Source organism: Drosophila ficusphila, unplaced genomic scaffold (assembly GCF_018152265.1).
Source record: "Drosophila ficusphila isolate 14025-0441.05 unplaced genomic scaffold, ASM1815226v1 contig_106, whole genome shotgun sequence".
NCBI lineage: Eukaryota > Metazoa > Arthropoda > Insecta > Diptera > Drosophilidae > Drosophila > Drosophila ficusphila.
Genome location: NW_025063993.1, coordinates 11,112,867 through 11,135,715, shown reverse-complemented (window position 1 = coordinate 11,135,715; position 22,849 = coordinate 11,112,867). Strand labels below are relative to the sequence as shown.

Sequence of the window (22,849 nt, the reverse complement as noted above, 5' to 3'; positions counted from 1 at the left end):
AAATTGATTGAATTTGATTGCCGACAGTGCCAAGTTGCCAAAGAGTATGCAATTACATCTTCCCTGGGCTCACCTGTCGATTTTCCATCATCATCACCATCACCTCGATTCGTCGCTCCGACAACACGCAATTATGCAAATTTTTCGGCCTCCACTCATGAAGCACTAGGAAAAGGCAGCAATTTTGGCGAAAATGCATTTCGAATTGAATTAATAAACCTGCTGGAAAAGCAGCCAAGAGGAGAGTTGAACTTCGGCGCTTCTCTCCCGCAATCATCGGGCAAATGAAAATGTTTTGCGAATACATAATGTGTTTATAATGCCAGAAACGTGCCAGCGTGCAGAAATTTTAGCATGTCAAAGTAACAGCGGCGAATGCAAGTCGTCTACAGATATATCTCCTATAGCTGGGCTTCCGTCAGGAGCCCGTCGCATTAGCTTGTCTTGCCAATTTATGCATTCTAAGTAGTTTCGCTTGGGCCCAGACACAAACACACAGACACAGAAGCGGATTCCATCTTCATGACAATGAAAGCCAGCTCATTTGCCAGCTCCCAACGGGGGGTTTTCATTTCATAATCACAACAAACTCGGCTCTGAAAGGCTCGCGGCAAGCTGTCTGGAACAATGTCGGGGCTGACGAACAATGGTACTTCTGCCGTATAATGGGCACAATACTTGAGCAGCCATGAATGGGGCATGCAGCAAGGGCAAGCAGCGCATGCGCGCCTTTCCGCTCAGCTCGAGTTTCCCGCTCGAAGGCGACGCGAATGCTCCACTTCAGGTGGCAAGCGGAATTTCCGCAATCTCTTCAATCGGTTTATTATTGTGTTAAAAGGAGGAGAGGAAGGTGGAGGAGGAAGAGTTCGCCTTTGCCAGCCACAAATCATGGTCAAAGATCTATGGTTTTCAGAGGTGCTTACACATACAATGTAGATCTTGAAATCTTTAAGTAAAGGTTGGTACTATTATTACCAAATTAAAAAGGTAATTTGATTTTTGAATTATTTTTTTCTAATAAATATTACTATGAGTGTGTTATCCGTTAAAATATATTTAGACTCATTAAATATAATTTTCTTTTACTTTCTTTTTTATGCTATAACTTATAAAATATTGCACAATAATATTGCTTCCCCGAGGAGTCATTTTAAATGTGACATAATTTAAACTTGATTAAGTTTATGGCCTTAATCTAACTCAACATTTAAATCTCCAGAGGTTTATTCCTGATTTGCGACCCCCTCTGCGTTGGCCACAGCGATCTGTGTTTCTAATGGGCTCGATGCTATCTCAAATGTTTATCGCAGACGATGCTCCGCTGGCTCTGTTGCCCTCTCTCTTTCTCTTCATGCCACCATCTCCCTCTCTAATCAATTTCAAATGGTTTTCGGGGAGTTCGTGCCGGTCGCATTCAGTCGTTCTTATCAGGATTTGGCAATCTTTCTTTGAAATATTTTTCCATATGGCTGCCGCTTCATCTTGTCGAGATTAGGCCACCAACAACAACAATAATAACCAGGAAAAAAACAACAATATCGCGGCCTGTCAGCGGCATAAAAATGCTGCCAGCAACATGTTGCATGGCTTTCACACCGCGCTGCAGCAACATGTTGCAGGTTGGTGGCCAGAAATCTTTTATTGCTGCAGGTCATAAAGCAGCCAATAAATATGAAAAATTTGAAAACATCCATACTCGCATGCCGCCAATCGAACGAACCATTTCCAAGTGGAAAATGCATTTCGCTCTAGCACAAATTTTCATTTCTATAATGGCGAAAAATGGAAATCGGGGATCTGGGGACGCTAAACAAGTCGTTGCAGTTCGATGATGAAGCGATCGAATTATATTCCAGTGGACTGGTGTTTTATTTTATCTGTTTTTTGTATGCTCTTTTTATTAAACAACTAACCAAATAGTTAAGTTTTATTTGGAAGAGTTTAAAAAATAAGAAAAATGCGTACTTCAAGAGAAAACTTTAAATTCACTTGTTGGATAAATTAAATCTCAACTTATTTTAAATAAACCTAAAAGGAACCAAATGTGAGAAGTTTGATAATATTTAAAGTACAATAAAAAACTTTGTTTTATGATTTATATATATGATGTTATAATGAAAAATGGAACATACTCGTATATTGGTAAAGTTGTTTTATAGAAGGAGTAGCTTTCTTTTGTTTTAAACTGTCGCTGCAATGCAATCCAGACCATTTTTGTGTGGCACTCGGAACAATTCCCCAAGTCACCAGACAGTTAAATGGCTGCACCACCAACCATCTGCCACACCCACACCACCAATGGTGGCGCCCCCGAAAAACCACCGCTCAGCTGCTTTCCACACATGAGATGGCACGTTTACGAATTTGAATTCAATTTGCGGTGCACTCCAAGGGGACTTTTGCCGGGGGCCACGACGGGTGGCAGCTGAACATGACCCATCCTCCTCCCCAAATACGAAAATAAGAAGAGGCAGAACCCAGCCCAACCACCCACCATTGGGATGCCCCATGACCTTTGGCCGATTCTATTTTCGAGGCGATTCCGTCGGAATGAACTTGAAAATGTATTTCAGGCACTTTGCCCTCTTGTCAGACCATTTTTCGGGAATGGATTTTATTCTTGGATATTATTTATTTACACGCCCTGTGGATGTCACGGCTTTGTCGTCCCTGAATGGGATGTATTTATAGCCCGGCTAATTGTGCTCGACCTTTTGTTGCGGTCGGCGGTTGTGCATTTTTCATGGATTTTCCCCTTTAGGCTGAGTGCATAAATGAGTTATAACTGCGTTTTGTATGCAGATTAATTGAATCACTTTCGAGCAGGCTAATTTATTTTGTTTGGTTAACGCATTAAAATTGCATTGAGCCTGTTGATTGCACAAAGTAAACGCCGAACACCATTAATGTTGTATATTAATAGCAACAAAATGGAATTGTTCTAGAGTATAAAAACCTGGAGCACGGTTGGCCAATAAAAATACAAATGGATGAGAGTGTTCCTCCTCTTGTCTATGCCATTCGACAGAAATCATCAATCACGGCTGCCAATTCATGGGAATCAACAGCCAGTTTTCCCCGCACTTGCAGTTGACATATTTTCCAACTTATTTGACAGCTGCTGGAATGCCAGTGACAATTTATCCACTTTAATCTCAGGTGTCGCATGATTTTGAAATAAATATGAAGAGCAAAAGAATGTACACGAAAATAATGGCCATGATTTACAAAACAGTGAAATGCTATTCGCTCGTTTTCTGTTGTGCTTCTCGTTTCTCGTTTCGTGTTTCGGCATTTCAACAACCGCTTAATCATCAATCATTCAGTCCATATAATGTTTCAATGCTTGCCAATAAAATCAAAAATAAAATTCCGCGGAAAAAGTAAAGGAGCGTAATCAAACAGAAGCCCAACATTGTTTAACCCAAATTCAACAAACAGAGAACACGACAACAAATGCTCCAAATAAATCATGAAACTTTTGATGTATACTATTATATATTCAAAGTAAGCGAGAGAAACTGTGACATAAACGAAGGCCTAATGATTGCCAGTTGCCATAAATTTTGAATAATCTGTGGCGTTCTTGGAAACGTCGGCTAAATAGCCTCGAAAACACGCCGAGAAGAAACAATTAATTGTCAATTAGGTTCGAGGGAAGCCTGTCGCAACAAGTGTTTGCTTTGCCCTTCTATCTCTTTTAAATACTTTTAAATGGAGAACCGTCTGATTCTCGAATTGCGTTGGCTATGAATAATTTCTGTCTAAAAATAAAGAGGAAAATCGCCAAGAAAATTGGCACGCTTCTCGTTTCTTACAAAGAGCAGAAAACAAAAAAAAATGTTTACCCGAAAATTGAGGAAAATAAAAGTGTTAACCAATTAGCCCACTAAGTTATGGTGGCCGAGCCTTAAGGCTTATCTGAAAATATATATTTGTATACACAGCATACATAGTTGGGAGATTTTCGTGGTTTGTAGTGCCAAAAGAGAAAAGAATTTATATTAATGTGCAGACTGCGAGCATCTGATTATTTGGCTTGCCGAAAAAGAAAAAGAATTTATATTAATGTACCGACTGTGAGCATCTGATTATTTGGCGCTTTAAGACGAGGAAAAGCATTAAACACAAACTGAAAATAGCAGCTGATGAAATAATATTTTAATAAATACTTTTTGTATATTATGCATCGCATCTGCTCAAATAAAATGTCTTATACCTTTGGGTTACTCATCTCAAATCATGTGTTGCATATAAATATATATATTTTTTGCAGATTTATTCGCCATGTCGTCGTGTCAGCAGGAACATTAATGAATACAACATTGTGTTTCGTCTTTAAGTGTTTTTTGTCTATACATTTTTAAGTGTTCGCTGGGAAATGTCGTCGGAGGCATCATCGTTCCATTCGGATCGTTTTAATGCCTCCGCCACGAGCTTTAATCATAAATGCTAGAAATTATTCACGGCCAGCTGGGGCGGGTATCCTGCCCATTTGCCTAAGTGAAGCCCCGGGCCCTGAGTTCCGTGTTTTTCGGGGGCTGCGATGGCCCCCATGTATACCATAGTATCCAACCGTAAATAAGAGAAGTTTGCGGCCGGCCTTTGGCTGATTTTATGATCATCCTCCAGCTACCCGTCGACTGACATGCGAACTTCCGTTTCTCGGGGCAGGAAATGCAAATAAACAAAAGGCCACAACGACTCCCTCGCCGTTGTAGGGGAATTGATTTTTATGGGCCGTAAGTTTGGGATATTTATGCAGCAGCCTTGCAAGAAACACTCTGGATTTGTTTATGGAACTGGCAAATCGCAAATGGCAAATGCCAAATGGCGAAACCCCGCCACACTCGACCCTGAGAAGTTTGCGGCATCTTTAATGGAACATTAGCATTGCAGACAGGGGCCGGCAAAAAAAATTATAACTTAAGCAGCGACTTGATTATGCTCGATGGCCAAAGGCGGCCAAGGGGGCGTGGCTCGTCACTTAAACTTCAACTTGAACAACATCCCATCGCTTTTTGTGCGATTTATTTCAGCTTCCCTCTGGATTCTGGATGCTGGATTCTCGGCTCTGGATTCACTTTTTTATTTCGCCTTTTCGGGGTTTTTTATTTTAATGCGCCAGCATTAACAGCCCAAGAGTTTTGGCTTTTATTATTGCTCATTTGCACAGTCGTCCGTTGTCCTCGCAAAAAAAAAAACGGCGGAAAAGAGGGAAATGCTGAGGGATTGGGGTAACGACATTATGTTTATTTCACTCACAATGAGCGATGGCACTTTGGCCGAGCGGAAATTCCTGGAGTGGAGCCACGATGTGAAATTTCCGTTGCGAGATTAAATGGCTTGGACAACTTTGCAGTTTTGTGACTTCCTTAAAAAGTTTCCCCGAGTTGTATACACTTTAATAAATCAAGTTTTAATTGATTCCAGCTGCTGAATGGAGCTTGAAACTCTTTTTATAGCCACCTATAACCTTTTATGACCATAAATAATATTCAAAGCGTTTGCTTTAATTTTCGTTTAAATTATTGTTTTATTTTAAAGAGTATGTCTTATTATGGCTAGGCCTATGAATTTTCAACATTTTTTTATTCGCCTTCTGAATGAGAAAGGTCTTCCGCGTAAAAGTTCATGAAAATTCAATAAGTTTTCTTCCAAATAAAGTTGGGTTTCGCTTATTTTTTATTTGCCTTTTCCCTTGGCACTTTTCAAGCGGATTCTTTCGCTTTGCGTTAACCGTTTTCGGGTTTTTTTTTCGGCAGTTTCACAAGTTTTAATTAGCCGCATTTTATGCAAACGTGCTTTAATCAACAAAGGACTGCTGAAATTGAGGCCCACGCGATAAGGCGCCAGAAAATTGAAAGGATCTGGGTGTGAAAAGATGGGAAAATATGGCTGCTGATGCAACTTCGTTGTGCGAAAGTGCGAGAAAATCAATTATCCTCTACTTAGCCCTCGACTCTTTCCTAATCGACATGTGGGCGGTGACAGGGGGGCGTGGCAGGTGGCAAGTTTCCAGAGAAAGAGGAAGTGGCTCCCATATCTGCAGTGCGCTGCGCTGTTTCCGTTGTTCTTCGCCCCTCGTTTCCGTTTCCTGCCTGCAGTGCAGGTGCCTCCGCCTGCCCCGCCTCCATCAATTCCTGATGACTTTTGTCCTTGTTCGCCTTCGGGCAAATATTGAAACAACTGATTAGTTTGAGTGAGCTCAACTTGTTCTGCATGCATGTATGGGTGATGCTCGCAGGTGCACAGCAAGAAATAAGAAACTATTGATTGAAGAATAATAAATGCTATGTGGTGAGAACCTGATCAAGGAAAAACTGTTCTACATATTTTGAAATATATATTGAACTTGATTTTGGTTTAAATATAAATATAAACATATTCAAATAATTGTTCTTTCATGAATTCACCTGTAAACCCTCAATTATAAATACTTTCTACATATAAAGTTTCAATTATATTTAGTTTCCTTCCGCCTTTTTTTCCTGTACATGAGTTTTTGCTTTGGGGTGTCAGCCTGTGGTAAATCCGTAGTGAAAAGGCTCAATTTGCTTATAATTATATGGCTGTATATTGCACGAAATCGAAATTGTGAAATATTCATCGGGCACTCTAATTGATGTAAGCGAGCTGGCAGCTGGCCTAAAAATCGATCCGTGCAATATTCATTTCTGTTTACCGAATTGGCCATTGGATTCGGATTCGGATTCGGAGTACTATACTCGTATGTGAGCTTCCTGCTGAGTGGCCCAGAAGTATGCAACGGAAAATTGCATTTTGTGTTTCTTTGTAATTATATTTGCCATGCCGCATGCAAATGCTACGAGTATGTGTCTCGGTTTCTCCGGCTCTGCAGCTATTCCGCCGCATTCAATCCCAGGAGTTCGGGAGAAGTCCCCAAGCCAGCCCTTTAGCCAAACTTAAATGACATTTGAGTTGCAGACTTTTCCTAATGGAATCACAATTTCCCAGCCACCCACCCACACACAGACACACATACATTCACATTTACACACGCGCACACGACACAGGAAAAGTTGGGCAAATAAATTTTTGTTGTCTTATTTAACTGCAAAGTTGAGCGCAAATAAACCGATCTGCTCGGGTGGCAATGGGCGGTGGGCGGTTGGGCCAGTACGCCAGTGGGCGTGGCAGCAAAACGTCGCACAAATTGGACTTAATCAAATTGCCAAAATGTTGACAACCAAAGGAAGGAAAAGAATAAGAAATATTTTGCACGCCTTGCTTTTGTTTTCGTCTCTTAACTTTTCGTAAAAGTCTGGGCGAGGAAAAGTTGTAGGCATGAAAAATTGAAAAGTCTGCTGGTAGTTTTACTCGCGTATTTGCGAGTACACAAAAATCATATTTTAAATGGGGGAATTTAAATTTTCTTTTTATGTTTATTTAAAGGATTAAAGTTAATACAAAATCCAAGCCACAAATAATATTTCTTGGTGTATGGTTTGCCTTGCTCATTTGAGCGTAACCCAAATATTAGTCTCATTTTCGTTCGAGGGCTAAATTAATTAAGTTCTTAGCGATTAACTGACCAATTAATGGACCATCTTGGTCTGGAGTTGGCCACATAAATAAGAAGCAAGTGAAGTACGCAGAGCAAGTCTGGGCCACTTGGCCAAACAAAATCCTTTTGCCAATTCCATTTAACTGCAATTTATTGTTCGAGTGGCTTTTGTGCCAAAGCGAGCTGACCTACAAATTATGCAGACTGCGAAAGTTGTGCAAGAACTTTGCCATTCAGCTAATTGAGTTGTGCTGCAGGTGGAACTGCGAACAACAATGAAAGTCAATTAAGTGGCTAAACCTGGGAAAACATCTTCATTATGCCCGGCGATTTGAATAAGCGCTAAAAATTCATTTCGAGTGACCCAATTAACAAGGCGCCAGTAGGAACAACAGCGGCAAGTGAAATCGCATTAAGCGTTTAATTACAGTGTCCCGGCAACAATGGTATTTCCTCTCTCCTCCCCTCTTCCCTTTATTTCCATCTCCCTCTAATTGTGTGTCGCCCTCTCGTTCTTATCTGGGTGCCACTTCCGCTGCTAACAAGCGTATCCTTTCCGGCCAGTGGCGCCGTTCGGTCTGAAAAGGATTTTAGCAATTTGCCTCCAGTTCATCTTTTCACAGCCTCCTTTCTCGGCTTTTTATAAACATTTTTTTTAGCCGCCGCCGTCCCCTTCTTCCGCCATTTTGTTTTTTATGCAGATTGTTAGTTCTAGAAGTCTTTGTTGCCACTGTTGTTTGCGCCCATCGGCGGATTGCCGTGTTTTTGTATATTGAGTGGCACTCCATTGTTGACCTGCTTGGGCAACAAACTGGGCAGCAGCACCTACGCACTCGGAATGCCGGCTGTGCCACTTAACTGGGTCAGCCTTAAGCACTAGGGTGGCTCAAATCTACAAAAAATATCCCTTAAAGACTTGTATACCTTTTATATATAAGGGTGTTCAAGGCTAACCCTGAAAATAGGAAATCTATTTTAGAGATATATGCATTTTTGGATTTAAATTCATCCTTTAATTTAGGTCCCAATATTTCATATGAACAATTGAATAGTTTGGATACTGTTTATTACAGTTCCGACATCGTAGAATTCAAATTGATTTACCCTATGTTTTATGGTTATTTGTACGGGAATAAAACAAAAGAAATATATTCCGCAGAAAAATGGGAATTTTTTCATTCGCGCGACCATCAAAATTGAAAAGGAATTGTGTTTCCGGTGGTGATAACCCAGCGGGTAATAGAGTCACCCGGGAATAAATTTAATTGGGAATTGAACAAGTGCGGAACTGGTCGCCGCTGGGGGAAACACAACTCCGGCTAGTTTCGCCCCAAAATGTACATTGGAAGTGACCCCAAAGTGTCTGATTAGCCATTCGACATGTGGCTCGTGTCTACCGCTTTGCACTTCGATAAACAAGCAAAGCGGGCCAAATTGATGCGCCTAATTGGCTCCATCGAAACCATTGCCAGCGGCAATTGCAGTCATGTATCGCTCGCTATTTGCGTCCATAGATTCGCACAAATATATTTATATGCGTGGGCTGGCGCAAACAAACACAACAACTTCATTAATGGGTGAAACACAACAACGTCCCCGTTTTGCCGGCTGATTGACTGATTATGGTCAAGTGGTTGACTGCATAGTGTTGGCCAGCCAACATCGACCTGCCGGCACCCCTGCGCCTCGATGCCCGCCTAAATGTTTATTAATTATCGTGCACATTTCAAATATATTTATCATGCACACGCCGTCGTTAAATTGGGAATATTTTATGCTCGGTGTTAATTTTTATTTCGCGTTTTTCGCATCTCGCCTTTTCGGCTTATTTTATTTTATTTTATTTTTATGAACGCTCCGCGATCGCATTTTGTTTGGCTTAATTGCGCGTGGCGTGCATACGCGGCGTATGCGTTATTCGCCTCGTGTCTGCCGCAATGCATTGCATTGCACATACGCACTGTCGGACGGCTTTCGGGAAAATCAACAACACGCCGAGAGCTGAAATATTTCTGCCAACTGAACACAATTTGTTGTGTTTGCATATCGAATGTTGGATTGCATATTTTATTTTTAGTTTCAAGGAAAAGTTTTACGATAATGGCGGCAGTACTCATGGAACTTGGTCAGCTGGAAGTGGTAACCGATATTATCCGGGTGGCCAGAGGGCTTACCTGCAAAGAGAAAAGGAGAAAGTTCCTTTAAGACTATGCAAACAACAAATAATATTGTACGTGTTCATTTAAATGGAAAATCCAGGAAATTTAAAACTCCCTTTGTGATTTATAGCTTCATTGTTGGATAACAATGTAAAATATTTTTATCAACAGATGTATAAATAAAATATATATTTCTTCTGTTTGGGAATTCTCCCCATTAGCATGTTGTTTGCTCTGCCATTTTTCCCTGTCACATTTCCGCTGAGCAAACTCAAATTAAGCGCATCATAAGAAGAAGCCGTCTCGGCGCTAAAGATCTATTCTCTTCGCAGTTCGCCAGTTGGCGACTGCAACAAATGGCTTTTTGTCAGCCGAACAATGCTCGAGAAAAATCTACGGCAGCAGCGGAAAATTCCTCGCACTGGATTAGCGATGCGAAGCAGCTCGGCAAACCGGCAAACCGGCAACAGGGGGTTAAGGGGCCTTCCCAGGGGGTGGAGTTAAATTGCAAGGCAGCTGCACAAAGAAAATGAAACTAACAGAAATAAATGCACAACAAAGGGGGTTGAGGTGTGGGGGTTCAGGGGGTGTAAGTGTGAGTAAGTGAGTGTGTGCGAGGAAAACACATTTTTTGCTTGGCTCACATATTTTAGGTTTTTTCCTCCGCACTTTCGCGTTTCCTTCTGCTGCTGAATTTTCCGCCAACTCTTTCCACATGCATGGAACTTACGGAGGGAAATTACATTTTAAACGGAAATGCAACCCCCATCAGCAGCCAACTGTCCCTCTTTAATAACTAATTTGGAAAAAAGAAGGACCCAATAAATTTATTTATAATGAGCCTCAGGCCAAAATCAATTTTCCATCAAATTGTACCACAAATCATTGACCAAACTCTAATTGAAAAAAAGAACAAACAAGTTATAAATATGAATTCCATTTGCCACAATCATTTTGAGGGGCGGAGGGGAGGTGATGTGGAGCCTCCGATTGTTTGCAATTTGCATAAATAGCGGACAGCCCTTCGGGGCGCCGCCAAAATTTTGAGTTGGGAACGTGGGGCAGCAGCATCCTGGCTGGAAAAGATTTATGAGCCCGGTCGGTTGGAAAAGCGGCGCCAATTTATGCCGGAAATTTTTCGGCATATTTTTGGTATTCTCATTGAAATTGAAAACATATTAAACGCACATTAATTTCATATGTCATAAGGCCGAGGGCGCTGAAGAGGAAGTCGCCCGAAGACCGGAAATATGATGGATGGAGTTAGAACATTTCGTTGAGTGCTGTCGGAAATGTTTTTAATATTAATCGAGCGGCACGAGTTTAAATTCTACAACTGGTAATGGGTAAAATGTACAACAATAACGTTATAAAAATTAACCTTTTAACAATCGGCATTAGAAAACATTTGAAAAAGATTAGGGTTTTTTGTAAATATTTATTTCCTGATTAACTATAATCATTTCCTTCCTGCACAACTTTTTGCTAATTTATTTGAAAACTTTTTAGTAATACCCTGGCTAAAATCCGACACTTTCTGCTAGATAAAATGTTAAGATAAGCCCGAGACCGAGCTATTATATCTTATCTGTCTGAAATGGGCGCACAACTACCTTATACCCCTTCGCTATCTGGGCGACTTCATCGGGTTAAGTGGGTTTCCCGCTCAGGTTCACCTTATCGGGTGCCGCATCATCGGCCTGTGTCAACGCCATCTTGCCATCATTTTGCATATTTATGGTCTTTTCATTTACCGGCGCAATAGAATTTATAATGAGGCACACAGGCCGGCTTGAGAAACTGGCCTAATGTATTACATCATTAATTCCGAGCAGCCAAATTCATCAAGGGAGCAGCGATAAATAAGCCAAGTTGATTAATTTCGCTGAACTTTAAGACTGACTTTATGTCTACTTCCCACTAGATTGGCTTAATTACAAATATAATTTAACACCTCCCCGCCAAACGTGTTTGTGGGTTTTATGCTTTTATTTGCCCAAATCGAAATCAAAGCAAAGACCGTAAAAAATTCTAAAGCAATCAATTGTTTCGCCCTGGCGACGACATTGTCTCCAAACTGTGGCGTCAGAAATTAATCCACAACGAAAGCCTATATATTTTTTTTTTTTTGGATTTTGTGTCTTTCGTGCTGACCACATAATTTATTTAATTTCCTGAGCACGATCGCTTATGATAAGCGGTTCCATGAGACGACGCCTTTCGGTCCCTTGTTATAGTTCTGTTTGTTTAGTTTTTTGTTTTTTTTTGCTTACCCCAGCAACATGATCTTGTATATTTTCGCATTCCAGACGCACAATAAACTCGAAAGTTTTTTATGGCGTTCTGGACACTTTTTTTTTTTGCTCTTGAAAGGTTCGCTTCAGCCTTATTGGCATTTTCGGCGCGTCTCCATCTCCGCTCCACTGATGAACTGCCTCAACGCACCCAAAACATATTTTATATGGTTTCCCTTATTGTTCTTGACAATTTTTGCATGTTGAAGTCGACAAAAAAAAAACAGTTTTTTTCACCGCTTTCTTTTGGCCAAAAATAAAATGCGAAGAGTGTCTGTGCCTGTGCAATCATAATGGTGCCATATCTCAACGATTTGCGTCGGGTTTATTCCGTAGTCGACGCTGAACGAAGCCATAACAACTGATTTTACGACTATGTTCGCAATTTGAAAGTTTTTCGATTTGTTATGGGCAAAGCGACGCGTTTAATGCTCTCAAAGGTGTGCGAACGATCAGATTATGATGTAATTCATGCAAAGTCGAAACTTGGGTGTTGCCAATTCCGATGAGTGTGAGTTTGGAAGAGCAGTATTATAAATTCACGGGGATAAAGTCATCGAGGTTCCTTTAAAAGCACCCATTTTATTCGTTTGAAAGTTAAGCTTTTTATAACAGCTATTTGAATTTGGTAGAGGAAACGAAACTCATAAATGTTTTAACAATTCTGACAAAAGATTTCGTTGTTTATGTTGGGATTCTATGAAATCATTTATTTTATATTACTTTTCATATTGAGCAAATCCTTCTATTAAATACATTTAAAATAACAGAACATTAACCAATTTCAAAACAAATCTAAGCCCTTAATCACATTTCAATCAAGTGCGTTACCCATTTCTTCCCAGGGTAGTGCCCCTAAATTTGTTAAGGTCAGCTCAAAAAGAGTTCTCAAAATTCTGGAAATCATGCTTACCACTGCCATTACAACACATTCTTACAACTCTGTACTTTGCCCCGTTGCCGTGAAAGACATAAAAGAAAGAAGAGGAAACTTTCGCAGAATGACACTTCAGTTTAATGAACTGGCTATTCGCGACAGTCTGGGCAGAAACCAAAAAAAAAAAAGAAAAACAGAAAAAAAAACAGAGACCCAAGCTGAACTCAAATGTCAAAGTCAGCGAATCCCAACAAGCGAACCCGGGTCCCATTACCAGTACCCAAATCGTGGTAATTCCCGAGTCAACTCCACCTAACTGCGCATAATTAAGAGTAAAAACCGCAGAGAAGAAAACAATTTGTTGCCCCATGGAAGTTGTCAAGCGGTTGAGCTGTGGTCTTTCCCTCGGATGGTGATTTTCCCGCCGCTTTTCCAAATTATCAGCATGTGCGTGTCCTACCGATTCTCTGAAGGGGGGAGGATTTCGCTTTGAATTTACAAACATAGCAGACCGAAATCTAGGGGCTCAAGCTGACCATCAAAAGCGCAGTTGAAAAGCCAAACATCGACTTAATTAGGAACCCGTCTCTATTGCAGCTTCAAAAGGAAAAAAATACTAAATGAAAAGAGGTAAACTCCTGCTGCTGATACCGGATTTAACCCCTTATTGGAAAGATACTCAGTACCTTTGACTTTTATAATTTTATATTCTATTAACACACCTTTGCTTTTGTTATATGGCTAATTACCCTCTTATTTGTTTGTCTTGCATATCAAAAATTTTGGAAAAATTTCATACGTAAGAGTGCAAAACCTTTTTATGGGTTTTAATAAGAAATGCATAAAAAGTGTTTATTGTTTTATTTATGATTAATGTTGTTGATATTATGTTTAATTTAGATTAATGTTTTCAAATATAAAATCCTTTCAAAATAGTTCATTAATGGGTTTTCCCTAATTAATAAGCCAATATTTTTATAATATAACGGAAAATTGTTTAACTTATTTGGCCTGCGAAAGGTTAATCGCAGTCTGGCAACGGGGCGTATGCGCAATGGCGCAACTCTAAGCACAAAGGCTCGCAACGAGGGAAACTTTTGGGTGGGCGAGCCTCATAATAGGCCACCGTTGAATGGCGGCCGGGTCAAGGCCGACCCACCGCCCCATTCTCGTTGCCGGCGAGACAGGAAGCTCAACTACAGCAGTTAGCCGCTAACCCCACGAGCATCAAATGCCAAATCCAGGCGATCGATTAGATTGCCAGCGATTTATAAACAAAATGCGAACGGCGAAAAGCGCGCTCGTAAAACATTCCTTTCAGCTTGAGAGCTGCTCCGTTTCGATGCTGTTCAATCAACGAAATTAAAGCTATCGCCGACGCCGTCTGGTCGTCGATTTGCCAGCTAATGTCAACAATTTATAATGCATCGACATGACAGCCGTCGGTTCTCAAGCGCCAGTCGCATCGCCTCATCGCTGAGCCAAGGAAAACTGCGATGAGCCGAGAAAAAACTGAAAAACTGAGCCGGGCCCACTTCACATCGGGCACGCTGCCTTCCAAATGGCAGGCCGTTCGTTCACAAATTGATTTTTATTACAAAATATATGGCTTATAATTTGCCACAAAATAAATATTCAAATTTCTGAGCTTCTCCATGTAATGAATGGGCATTAAAAAATCCTAATGAGTGAGTGCCGTCATCGAGTGATATAAATGGAATGGAAACTGTGTGAATAAATCGTGTGTAAAATGATTTTAGGATTGAATACTGCAAAACACTTGAGTTAGAATGATCGATATTTGTTAATTTAACACCATTTCTCATTCAACACCAATAAAAATACTTTTTTCTTTAATAGTTAATAGAAAATATATTATAATTGACATTTTCAAAAAATTAATTACATGTGTTATGGATCGACTCATCCATTTTAATAAAACATTTTGTGTTTTTTTTCATCGTATTTGAATCATAGAAGTACAAATGGTAATGGAAAGCTTGATCTGCAGAAGGCAAGATTCTTTGGGAACTCTTCCTTGAAAAAATTGAACTAATTGCTCGGGCAATAAGAATAATTTCAGCAATTCGTGGCATTTGCCTGCAAACTTTCGTTCCGCTGACCGTCTCAAAGTCAAGTGGCCTGCGTGAAATGCGAAAATTCCGAACTACTCAAAGATCCCATTAATCCATTAGAGTTCCCCATGTGGAACACATCGGCGGGGGGCCCAAAGGGAAAGCATAATATGCTCCCCATGTGCCCCACTGACCGCTAATCTAATCTGGGCTTATCTATTTGAACAGCAGCAGCGCGGTGGAATGTTCCCCGTTCAGCTACACATGAAAATAAGTTTTTAAGCGATCGCTTTGGAACACCTGAGAGCCAGAAAGCGGTAAGTGGGTGGATAAAGCTCATGCAATTAGCAGGAATTGCAAATTAATAATCATGTCTCGTGTGGCTAACAAGGACAAAAGCCAACACACGACATCCACTTAATACAAGGTGGATATACGTGGGTGCTTCTTTTGGGTGGCTTAAGAGGGGGAGGGGGAAGGGGAAAGGGGGAGGGGGAGGTCCAAAAGCCATAACAATTTGCAAGCGTATGAAAAATGTATGCGGAGCAAACTTTAAATTCATTACACACACGCAAAGTCAGCAGCAGTTTGAAAGGAGGTAGATGCACAAGCAAAAAAATGTGTCCATGCTTTGGAATTTAAAATAAAATTTAAAAGTGTATTTTGTAAGATGTATCCATAACATTAAAGGTATAAAAAATCAACAGAGCATTGGTTAATTGAAAAAGCGTTTTCCTCGAATCAATCAATTTCTTAATTGCTCGACGATTTGTAAAGCACTTGATATGATTGGTTTATTGTTTTGTTGTTGTTGTTGATTTTTACAATTATGTAATTAATGCGAACAAATGTTTAACACTTGATACCACGTTTAGTACTTCATTAAATAGTTTAATTTTATTACATCTAAAATGATAAGATTAGATGCAAAAAAAAGATTAAATAAGAGATAAAAGGGGTAGTGATTCGACGATAATATTTTTCATAGATATGATAGAGGAAAGGAGGAAAAACAATATGATTTTTCGCACTGCACAAGAGGAGTGGGAAAAAAGATGAGCGAGTGAGCTGGAGAGCAGGAGAAAGGTGACAACTTTTCCACACGGCGGTATATGGAACATGGACACGGGCAGGCCAAGCAGTTTGTTTAAACTGCGGTCGCTTGGCAGGATGTGGAAACACCACACCCACACGTATGCATAAACATTTCCACTTGCGTGTGTGTTAGCACTTTCAATAAGTTCACACACACAAAGCTACCTTCAAAAGAGGTGGAAGTGGGTGGTGGATGGTGGGTGGTGGATGATGGGTGGCTGGCCCTGCCTCAACCTCTTTGCTGGTAATTTGAAAAAATTTTCGTGCCTCGCTTCTATTTACGCTTTTATCTCTGTGGCACATTTACCAAAACTCCCCTTTTCCTTTTATACAATTTGTATTTCTTCATTTCTATTTGCTAGCTTTATCCGCATTTCCTTCATTATGTGAGAGTGTCTGTATTTCTTTTTGTGTAAGTGCACTGGGAAAAATATAAATACTTAAGAAGTGTTTGTTCTACCATAAAAGAAGAAATAATATGGTGCTTCTTGAACACAAGTATGTCATTTAAGCAAAGTGAATTAAAGAATGAAAATATAAAATGATATGTTAATTCTTTTGGAATCATATTAGTGTTAAGTGCCTTTTTTTTCGCCCTACAGATCAGATAAGATATTTTACAAATTTGTTGCGCTAATGTTTTTCTAAGTGTGTTCGTGCTAACCTTGGGCAGGGCATTAAAACCGTGCCAAGTGTCGAAGGCAGTTCCCCGAGTTGGCTGAAAGCGGAGGCGCTGGACAACTGGACATTTATTGAAGGATCCACCTCCCCAAGGGCCCCCTTCATCGCCATCGCCATTGCCACCGCCACCGCCCCCGCCACGCCCCTTTTGGCCACCTGAATCCGCTGGACGGCTGACTCATTTAAAATTCGGCAAGGTGTGTGTGTCCATGTGTGAGTGTGGGCTCGAAATCCAAGCCACTGGCCCATTTTTTGTTCCTTCTTCTTTCTTTCGGTCTAAATGCTCCAGTCTCTTCCTCTTCTTTCTTAGCCATTTCCCTCCGTTTTCGCCAACTTCCCCCTCCTGGCTCATATCTTTTTCTACCTTGGCTTTTTCGTATTTATCTCACTGAACTGTTGCATTTTTTATGCCGTTTTATTTCATTTTTATTTTTATGCTCTGCCAAATGTTTTTTCTGTCCTTTTTGTCGGTCCCCTTACTTTTTTGTTATGTTTTTTGCCCCATCTCGCATTCTCACATCCCCTGCACACAAACAATCTGAGGTTTATCATTTTTGTCTTAGTGGGGATACAAATTGTGCTTCGTGGAACTATTATAATTCCGAGTGGAGTTGTACTCTACCAAGCAAGCTTTTATTTTTATAAATTTAATTTTAACTTCTAAGCTCAAGCTTTAAAATTGGTTAGCAATTAAGGAAACCTATTGTTATTTATTACAATTGGAATAGTTGTGGGGTTCCTTCCCTATAGAGACTATTTAGGTTTATTTTGTTAACGCTTAATGTTTCGAAAGCAGTATATTTTCTTTTCATTTGGTTTAATAACCCCTCCAGGGTGATTCCTTTTCGACTAAGCAACTCCACTGTCCTCTGCCTCAAAAACCGCCTTTTGTGCTGGCTAATGTCTATTTTCTTGTGTTTTGTGTTTCGATTTCTTTTTCTGCATTTCGGCATTTTATGATATCCCAGTGCGCATTCTGTTGGTTCTGAGTGCAGGGCTTTGTTTTCCTTTTTTTCTTCGGGATATTTCCTTTGCTCCCGCCTCACTTTATATATTTTTTTGCTGAAGAAAGCAATGTATTTTTAGTGGGTTCTGCTAAACGTCTAAAAATATGCGCCATGTCGAGCACCTGAGTGGCATCGAGGGGGGAATTTGGAGAGCGAGGGGAACTGGCTTTTTTATTTATGACCCTCGAAAAGCGATTCGTGCATTTGGCTTAAATCTCCCAGGAGCAGGCTGCTCCGTTGAAGGTCATCGTTGGACACGTACCCCTCATCCCAAACCAGCAAAAAAAAAAGAAATACAAATCGATTTTAACGATTATTATTTCTTGGCTTGTGGAAGTTGTCGGCTTAGTCACACTCACTCACTCAGTCACTCATTCACTCGACCCGACAACTTATGAATATGAAATGCACTCGCACGGCTGGCGAAAAATAAAAGCAACATATTGCAAAAAACTACTTGTGATTGACAAAAGTGTGGCAAGGACATTTAGCGAGCGAGCTGCTCTGACGACATTGCCACATTAACGCTAATTGATGACCAAGACTTGACCGCCGCCCTTATCCAGTGACCATTTCCATTGCCCATTGCCCATTGCCCATTTTCCATTGCCCTGTGACAGCTCATTAATAAGCGGATTTGGCCCTTCCCAGTGCAAGTCCTTTGGCCTTCGCCTTCGCCGTCTGTTGACGAGCTAATCTACTGCATAAATCTACAGTTTTGTTAACAATTCCAACAAGGGCTCAGATAGAAAAAGCGACACTCAAGTGGCGACAACGAGAAAGAAATGAAAAACGCGCCAGAAAATATCAACAAAGTGTGATAATCAAAGAAATTGGTTACTATCTCGCCTTATCACTATGACATTTCATAATACCGGTAAAAGTATTTTTAGCCTGGTACTAAATTTATGTAGGAAATGTACTTTATATATAAACAATAATATATCGCTTATGTAGTTTTTGATCAATTTTATTTATCTTTTACCAGTTAGCCCCTTTGCGATATTATGTAAATAATATTTTCTACTAATTTACATAAACACTTAAATCAAATCTAGATTTTTTTTTTTTTCGGGACACATGTTAATTTTTGGCAAATAAAAGTGATTCAGTCGCCACAAAACTCATGTTGCCAAGTCATATTTGCTTTTAATGATTGATGAATTGGGTTCACACTGATAAGACAAAAACTGCTTTAATGGCACTGATACCTATGAGTAGACTGTACATGTACTGCCACTCGTGTGTTTCTCTCCGTGTAGCAATCAAGGGGTCAGAGGTGAGCCAAGGGTCGTGGGAGTGGCAACATCATTGGGGCAGGTCCCGGCACTTAATTAGAATTGCGCCCGAATGGAACAGAAGAGCACTTGGGAGTGGGATAATTTATGCAGCGAACGGAAATGGACAAGCACAAAAATTTATATATTCCCATCGGGTTATGCAAATATCGCCAGAATATCCAGAAATCGAATCGAAAATCGCTCGAGTTAATTGCACCACTTCTTGTTTGATTTTCAATTAGCCAATCTTTTTCTTTTCGCCGGCGAGCCACTTACCTTTCTTAGATGTTCGCAAACAATTTGAAATGCAAATAGGCAGAACTCCCTGCTTTCCAAGCGCTCACTTCACGATGGTCAGTTGCCAAAAATATATATAAACTCGTATATAGATTTCTTTCGGTTTCCGCAAGTGACAGGCTGTCCGTTATTTGTGAACGCACAACAAATATTGAAACTTGATATGTATTTTCTGGCCAAAATCAAGCCAATTAGCGCGATTTTGGCGGGTGGGGGATATAACACACGAAGTCGTCGGTTTCAGTTTCGGAAGAGGAATCGAAATCGCAATCGGAATCGGAACCGAGGAAGGTGTCAGGCTAATCTAACCGGCACGACCGAAAAATTTCACCTCGAGCAACACACCTGCCAAGAAGCACTTGCAGCTAATTGAAAGTAGCACTGGCGGGCATCGGCGAAAATCAAACAATCGCACTTGTTGTGGCCCAAAGTCGTTCGGAGTTTGAGTCTCAGTCTGGGATGGTGTTTCGTTATTAGCCAACTACTTCTAACGGCCAAGAGATTCGGAAGCCGGCACTTTTGGAACGCGTCTGTTCGCCACGAACGGAAAATTGCGACTGGCAGTTGCGAAAGCGAACGCAAAGCTCGCTGCTGCCGGCTCTTGTTAGCAACTCACAAAAGTTGCCGCCGCCGAGATGCTGTTGTTGCCAAGAGAGAGAGAGCAAGCGCTACACAGAAAGAAAATGTTTTTTTTTTAACTTTAAATAAACTTTACATGTAGAGTTACTAACTAATCTGCTACCTACCCTGGATTTGGCAGTTGATTTCTTTATGATGTCAATATAGAATAAAACTATTCAAGCCCAAAAAAGTTTAAAAAATGAAAAAGGTATGAATGTGGTAAGCATATTTTTAGTCACCATTTTTAATTTTTTTTTTTTTTTTAAGTTCGATAAAGCATTAAAAAAGTGTTTTTTAGACACCTTTTGTTTTGCTAAATTCTTTTGTAATTCATTATTAAATTTATAGGATTTATAGGATAATTACCTTATTAATATTCAAATATTTAAACATATTACTTTAAAAATAATATTTTTATTATTTGCCTCGATTTTTCTTGTGTGAAGAGAGCATAACAAAAAGTGCCGCTTCGAAAAATAAATAAAAAAAAGTACATACTTGGTTCGCTCTTTTCCTAAATTGCCGGCTTACAATGTTTTGGCAACATGTTGCAGACCGAAGTTTGGCGCGCTTTTGTTTATTTGAAGTCAACTTCTTTAATTTGAGTTGTTTTGCTGACGCTTAGCCCCTTTAATTGCTGATGTGTGATTTATAATTTATACAGTTGATTTTATTTTAGTTTCGATTTAGATTTCCATTTTGTTTGGCAGCCGCTCGCCTCTGCTTATTTATAAAGACATTTAAATTTATGGGCGCCGACTTTTTGCATGAGATCAGAGTGCTTGGCCCAGTTAATTTATGGGCGCAACGGGTGCGTCTTGTCTCGCCGGCGAAATCGAAAATGTATGTTTCAAATAACAGAGCAATAAACCGAATTCTTTTCTTTTTGTTTGTTGCCCAACACGGAAAGTGTTGCGAGCGGATTTGTGTTTACTTTCTGCGGCTTAGTCAACCTGAAATGGCCGAAATGGAATACTAAAAATCCTGACCACATTCAATGCAAACAAATGACGCCATCTGTCTGCCGTCGCCGCCCATATTTATAAACAATTACGTAGATCAGCGCCAGCGTTCATGAATCATACGAAAGTCTGGTGAAATTTGCATTCTAGCGCCAAATTTTCCTGGGAAATTTTCGTTACAATAAAATCTAAAAATTCTAACAAACTAATTCCGTTAAATTTCTCTATGAAAAGCTGCCGAAATTTGAGAACTGTGCGTATGACTTGAACAATTTAAACTGAAAAGCTTTCAAGCTTCGGCAACTTGTTGCTTGTGAGTTTTATTAAGTGGGTCTTGTACAAACAGTAAAATTATTTAATAACACCCTCAAGTCTTTGCAACATGAGCAATGCAACATTGAAGCAGCAACAACCGCATTAAGAAAGTAAATAAAAAACTTGCAATAGCAACCAAAACAAAATGAAGTAGAGCAGCAACATCAAAGCTGCTTAGGCAACATGTAGTGTAGTGGCAACATGAGCAGTTGCAACACGAGTAGCAACCGAATACCCGGCAGCAACACCATTAGCGCTGGCAACACGAGCAACATCTGCATCAGCAGCAACAGCAACATCAACAAGTGCAACCTTAGCCGCAAAAGCGTCAACAAAGTATTCAAGGAGCTAAATTAACATTTTCATTGCTTGTGCGCGCCTGACCCATTTAAAGTAACAAGTAAGGAGGTTATCTTTGATATCCGAATCTGAAATACCCTACAAGGAATTAATCAGCACCTTATCGAACACAAAAACGCCTTTTAGGTATGTTAAATATTTTCTAAAAAAAACGAATTAAAACAACACTTTTCCATAACATTTTTTGTGCGAATTATATTTCAGGACATTATATGAGTAAACACTTTTTAAGTACACTTGTAACTTGAAAAAATATATTTGGTTATTCTACTTTAAGTGATTATATATATTTTTAAAAGAACTCTCTGGCCTTATAAAAGTTTTACAAAAGATTCACTTTCATGGAGTTGCAAACTTTTGCATAGTTTCATTGCAACCCCTTTCAGTGTATAAAGAAACAAACTTTGAAGGATTGGTGATGGAGGGTTAACCAATCACCCAATAAAGTGGTCATATTGACGGTCCAGTTTATTATTAATCTGCTGCACTTTGTAAGCTGATAAACAAACGAAATGTTTACAGAACGCTCAACAAATTGAGCGCACTCGAGGAAGAAATCATCGAAGAAGCGAGCGAACAAATTGTAAACAAAAAAGTAATTCGACAAATTATGAGAGCCGCACATGAAGATAAATGGATCATAATTCTGTGATGGAGAATAGTTTCCCGGACGGAAAATGGGAATCGCGAATCGAAATAGATTAATTTATGGTACGTGAAAGAGTTACCATGCTTGGCCACACAGGATGATCCAGGCTGGCTAAAAATAGGGATGACTTCCAAATCGAAATAGAATCGCCGGGGCGTTGGGCGTTCTATGTGGGGTGGTGCCTGAGGCTGTGGCTGTGGGTGGGGCCGATCTGGGTGTGGATGTGGGTGGCTGGGCGAGCGTGCCGCCATCTGCTCTGGACATTGGCATTGAGTGGGTGGTGTGGGGTGGCGTGGCGCCTCGCTGCCAACATGTGCGGCAGCTGCCCCAAAAAATCCGTGCATAAACATCAGCATTCGTGTAATGTTACGAGCATACACCCAGAAAAAAATGGATCATAATAGCAACAGACCATAAGGTCAGTTTAGCATTCAATAGATTTAGGAGCACCTAGCCAACAAAAGGATAAGAAATACATTTAAATATTAATAGAGATTAGCTTAAAAATAATTAATTTAGAGCATTATTTTAATTACAATAAAAAGCAAAAAATGCATAAAAAAGTAAATTAAAAGAAGTATAAGTGCTCTCAAAAAATAATTTAAAGAAGTGTAGTATAATTAATATATTGTTATTTGATGAATAACCT

The 22,849-nt window shown here is 40.0% G+C and overlaps 1 protein-coding gene across 1 annotated transcript in view; it reads right to left on the bottom strand.

The window, feature by feature from the left end:
- LOC108093102 (trichohyalin) overlaps positions 1-19,840 on the bottom strand; it is a 43,504-nt gene extending 23,664 nt beyond the window's left edge. The window contains 1 exon segment of the mRNA XM_017193040.2: positions 19,273-19,840. The gene's annotated coding sequence lies outside the window, so the exon portion shown is untranslated.
- Positions 19,841-22,849: the final 3,009 nt, after the last annotated feature.